The sequence below is a fragment of the Hordeum vulgare genome, chromosome 5H, assembly GCF_904849725.1.
Source record: "Hordeum vulgare subsp. vulgare chromosome 5H, MorexV3_pseudomolecules_assembly, whole genome shotgun sequence".
In the NCBI taxonomy this organism is placed as follows: Eukaryota; Viridiplantae; Streptophyta; class Magnoliopsida; order Poales; family Poaceae; genus Hordeum; species Hordeum vulgare.
The window spans coordinates 208803363-208809362 of NC_058522.1; positions in this window are offsets into that span (position 1 = coordinate 208803363).

Below are 6000 nucleotides of genomic sequence, written 5' to 3' on the forward strand. Positions count from 1 at the left end.
GAGTCCGACGGCGGCGTCATACACAAGGCTGGAGACGGCAGGACGGAGTGTGCCGGAGTCCGTGTGCACGAGCACGACGGCGCCGTCATACACGATGCTTAAGATGACGGACCAGACCGCGCCGGTGGCCATGTGCAGGAGCTCAGCGACATCATACAGAAGGTAGGAAACGACGGGACGGGCCGAGTCGTTGGCCGTTTTGTTTGGTCACCATTGAAGATGATCATGTAAAAAGGAAAGAAATACGGGAAATGACCTGTCCCTTTCTCTGCTTCCCCGATTCATGATCAATCATGTATGTGTGTGTCAGATCCTACAGGAGGAAATGACAAACTCATGGTTAAATAGTATATTGTAAAAAGACTATACGGGATGGAGACTTCCCTGATCCTCTTGTTTGTATGAGTGGCGTGGTGGTAAGAACTCTAGCGGTGAATATCTTTGGCGATGGTCCTTGATCAGTTGCTTTAGATTGAAGAAAAAACCATTTGCACCATGTCTCAATAGACCCGATGCCCCATGGTGGACGCCAACTATCGTGGCAACGTTTCTGACAATAGAAAGGGGTAGGATAAAGGAGCATGATCTATCGAGATGCAAATGGGTGACATGGTGGTTTTAGCGAGTTCGGGCTTCTCATGGTGGAGATAACAACCCTACGTCTCGTGCTCCGGAGAGGCTTTGTTTTATCTGTCATGGACATGAGTTACATGGTATAGAGAGAGACCCGGAGCTCCATGGAAATAATCAGCCCGTCGGGGGAGAAGAAGCAAGCCCCTAGCTATGTGCAGGGGGGTGGCTTATATAGACTGCGCCACCCCCTCACCTTTTATGTTACAAGATGGGGCATTGATGCTATAATGTCAGCCCACTACAAAACCTCCTCTATGATTCGTTTGCCTTGCCGACTATTGATATTTGCATACCCGAGTGAGTCATACGGCCGAGTGGTCAACTGTCATCCGAGTGGATGGAATGTACTTGTCCGAGTGGATCCATTCCGAGTGGATTAGATGTTGTCGTGATGCAGCCAGAATTTCCCTTGTAGTCCTTAAACTAATAATGAGGTGCCCTTGGGTAGGACGTATACGTCAGGCCTATGACCCTACCCTACGCCTATATCGCTGTCATGTACCGCCTCAACTGCCGTCTCGTGAAGGTTCAAGGGTACCTCACTCGGTTGCGAGCTGTTGTGGGGGTAATTGACAAGGAATTATGGCCTGAGGATACATTCCTTTTTGATGTGGAGGCTGTGATAGTTCAAGCGTGGAAGAAATCCGCTGCATGATGTGAGCTGATGTTACTCTCTCACTCGTTAGGGTCCATTGCAAGGAGGCGAGAGAAGACAAGCTGAAAGCGCTCCCAGTGGCGAACACCAAGAAGCTCCATTTCGAGAATTTCATGGAGACTTTCATCAGCGCTGCAATTCGCATTACAAATAGAATTGATCTCGATACTTCCGTCGAGCCAGCAAGTCCCGGGGCCCTTGAGAAGGAAACTGCCATTATTCCCAAAAAACTTCAAATTTGCCTCGGTATGCCGAGTGGTTTATGTACCGTGAAACTTCGTTCGGGTCTGGAATCCCAGTACTTTACAGCTACAGGGATGACTTTGATCCCTATCGAGTCCTCGTGAATTTATCCGCTTCCGAGGTTTGCGAGATTTGCTTGGTTTCCCTCGAGTGAATAGATTGCTGTTCATTCAGGAAAAGTTTTTGACTTACGCGATTTGGTCGGAGCTAAGTTTCTGAGCGTAAAGTTTTATTTTCAATCGGATTATATCTTTACTTAGGAGAATCATGATCGCAGCTAAGCCCCCCAGTGTGAGAATTGTTCTTCACTCGTAGTACATTTCGTACTTAGGCGAAGACTGGTTCGCCGCTAAGAATCTGAGTGAATAGTTTTTATTCACTCGGAAGAGTTTTGTAACTTAGGCGAATCATTTTCGCAGCTAAGCATCCGAGTGAATATTTTTCACTCGGAAGAGTTTTGTAACTTTGGCGAATCATTTTCGCAGCTAAGCCCCCGAGTGTGAGGATCGCTCTTCGCTCGGAGTACGTTTTGTACTTAGGCGAAAACTGGTTCGCAGCTAGGCATCCCAGTGAATAGTTTTTATTCACTCGGAAGAGTTTTGTAACTTAGGCGAATCATGTTCGCAGCTAAGCCCCCGAGTTTGAGGATCGCACTTCACTCGGAGTACGTTTTGTACTTAGGTGAAAACTAGTTCGCAGCTAAGCATCTGAGTGAATAGTTTTTATTCACTCGGAAGAGTTTTGTAACTTAGGCGAATCATGTTCGCAACTAAGCCCCCGAGTGTGAGGATCGCTCTTCACTCGAAGTACGTTTTGTACTTAAGCGAAAACTGGTTCGCAGCTAATCATCTGAGTGAATAGTTTTTATTCACTCCGAAGGGTTTTGTAACTTAGAAGAATCATGTTCGTAGCTAAACCCCGAGCGTGGGATCGCTCTTCACTCGGATTACATTTTGTACTTAGGCAAAAACTGGTTCGCAGTTAAGCATCCAAGTGAATAGTTTTTATTCACTTAGAAGAGTTTTGTAAATTAGGCGAATCATGTTCGTAGCTAAGCCCCTGAGTGTGAAGATTTCTCTTCACTCAGTGTACGTTTTGTACTTAGGCGAAAACTGGTTCGCAGCGAAGCATCCGAGTGAATAGTTTTTATTCATTGGGAAGAGTTTTGTAACTTAGGCGAATCATGTTCACAGCTATGCCCCCGAGTGTCAGGATCGCTCTTCACTCGGAGTAGGTTTTAGGCGTCTAGCCACTTGACCGAAATCGACAAAAATTGAAGTACTTATGACTTTGACAAGCACCTTTTTTCAGAAAACTTCATCTGTTACATCGGATCAACCGGTGATCAAGCATAAAAACATTTGAGAAAATTAGCATTCCATGCGCACGGCTCGTCGATCCTCTTCTGGAGATTGTAGAGTCGATAAGCCCCATTGTTCAACACCTTGGTGACGAGGAAAGGCCCTTCCCGAGCAGGAGCTAGCTTATGAGGTCGTTGCTGATCCACTCGGAGCACAAGATCGCCTTCATGAAACGCCCAACTCCAAACATGCCTTGAGTGAAAACGCCGTAAGTCTTGTTGATAAACTGTTGACCTAATCAACGCCATCTCGCGTTCCTCCTCCAAGAGATCCACTCCGTCTTGTCATGCGTGCTCTGCTTTAGCTTCTGAATAGAGATCCACTCGGGGTGAACTATGAAGTATGTCACTCGGTATAATGGCTTCAGCTCCATACACCAGGAAGAAAGGTGTTCGCCCATCCACCGGTTCGGGGTTGTCCTCAGACCCTAGAGAATAGAAGGTAGTTCAGTCACCCAAGCACCTGCGGCATACTCAAGGTCTCGCATGAGTCGAGGCTTCAATCCTTGGAGGATAACACCATTCGCTCGCTCAGTTTGGCCGTTTGTTTGAGGATGGGCAACGGATACATAATCCACAAGGGTCCCTTGATTAGTGCATAAACGTCTGAATTCATTCGATTCGAAGTTTGACCCATTGCCCGTGATGATGTTGTGTGGAACTCCATATTGGAATGTAATTTCTTTCGCAAACTTGATGGCTGTGTGGGAATCCAGCTTCTTGATTGCTTTAGCTTCGATCCATTTGGTAAACTTGTCGACTGCAACGAGCAAGTCTGTGAACCCACTCTGACCTGTCTGGAAAGGCCCGACCATATCAAAGCCTGAGACGGCAAACGGCCAGATGAGAGGGATAGTCTTGAGAGAAGATGCAGGTTTGTGGGACAAGTTAGAGTAGAACTGAGAGCCTTCACAACGGTCAATGAGATCTTTGGCCATTTCATTCGCGCGTGGCCAGAAGAATCCAGATCGGTATGCTTTGGCAACAATAGTCCGAGAGGACGCATGATGGCCACAGATCCCCGGGTGGACTTCTTCCAGAATCAGTTGGCCCTCCTCAGGGGAGATGCATCGTTGAGCTACGTCGGTCACGCTCTCTCTATAGAGCTGATCACCCATCACTGTAAAGGACTTTGACCTGCGGACAATCTGTCGGGCTTCGTCTTTGTCCTCTAGCAACTCTCGCCTTAAGATGTATGCAATATACGGTACTGTCCAATCAGGGGTAATTTCCAGAATTTCCATGATCAAATCGACGATTGCTGGAACATCGACTTCAGTCGGATTGGAAACACTCATTGGTTGCGGGGGATCTTCAGTGAAAGGGTCTTTCTGCATAGACGGAGTGTGCAAGTGTTCCAAACACACATTGCTGGGTACATGCCTTCTAGTGTTTCCGATCTTAGCCAATTCATCAGCTGTATGGTTTTTCAATCGGGGTACATGACGGAGTTCTAGGCCTTCAAACTTATTATCCAGCTTCCTCACTGCATTGCAGTATCCAGTCATGGCGGGGTTCCTGACATCCCACTCCTTCATTACCTGATTGACCACAAAATCTGAGTCACAGTAGACAATCAGGCGTCGGATGCTGCGTGAAATGGCCATACGCAACCCGTAAAGTAGAGCTTCATACTCAGCTTCGTTGTTGGAGAAGTCGAAGTGAATCTGTAGGACATAATTATGGTTGTTGCCTTTTGGGGACACCAGTACCACACCAGCACCGGACCCATTTAACATTTTGGATCCATCAAAGAACATAGTCCAATGCGCCGAGTGAATCTGCACTGGTTGTTGCCGTTCCACCCACTCGGCCATAAAATCAGTGAGGGCCTGAGACGTGATGGCTTTCTTTGCTTCAAACTTGATGTCCAAATATAACAACTCCATGGCCCATTTAGCCACTCGACCCGTTGCATCATGATTGTGAAGGATCTCTGATAGTGGGGCATCACTGACGACTGTTATAGAGTGATCTTGAAAGTAATGTGCCACCTTCTTTGCTGTCAAATATATTCCATAAAGAAGCTTTTGGTAATGGGGATAGCTTTGCTTCGAAGGAGTCAACACTTCTGAAATATAATACACTGGATGTTGAACCTTGTAGGCTTTACCTTCTTCTTCTCTCTCGACCCTCAGGACTGTACTAACGACTTGATTGGTGGCTGTGATGTATAAGAGCAATGGTTCTTTGCTGTGTGGAGCAGCAAGCACCGGTTGGGTGGAAAGTAGAGCTTTGAGATCTACAAACGTTGCTTCTGCTTCATCATTCCACTCCAATACATCTGAGTTCTTCATCAGTCGGTATAAAGGCAGTGCCTTCTCACTGAGATGAGAGATAAACTGACTCAATGCTGCCAGACAGCGTGTAAGTTTTTGTATGTCATGCACTCGCACAGGGCTCTGCATACGGATGATGGCGCCGATCTTCTCGGGTTAACGTCGACCCCTCATTCGGAAACGAGAAAAACCGAGTAACTTGCCGCCAGGAACGCCGAAAGTACACTTGGCTGGATTTAGCTTGATGCCGTACTTCCTCAAATTAGCAAATGTCTCTACTAGGTAAGTCAGAAGGTCGGAACCTTTGCATGACTTGACCACAATATCATCCGTATACACTTGAACGTTCTGACTGATCTAGTCGAGCAAACACTTCTGGATCATGCGCATGAATGTTGCACCGGCATTCTTCAGACCGAAAGGTTGTTTTTATTTTGTCTGGACCAAACAGATGGATCTGATGGTAACCAGAGTAAGCATCCAAAAAAGACAAATGCTCGCATCTCGCAGTTCAATCGACAATCTGATCAATGCGGGGGAGTGGGAAGTGACCTTTTGGACAAACCTTATTAATGTTCTTGAAGTCGATACACATGCTAAGGGATTTATCCTTCTTGAGGACCATGACAACATTCGCGAACCACTCGGAGTGGTAAACCTCGCAAATGAATTTGTCCCCCAAGAGTCGCGCCACCTCCTCGCCGATTACTTTCCTCTTCTATGATGCAGACCATCGCAGGCGCTCCTTGACTGGTTTCGCCTTCGGATCCACTAGCAAACGGTGCTCAGCCAGCTCCCTGGGTACACCCGGCATGTCAGTAGGCTTCCAT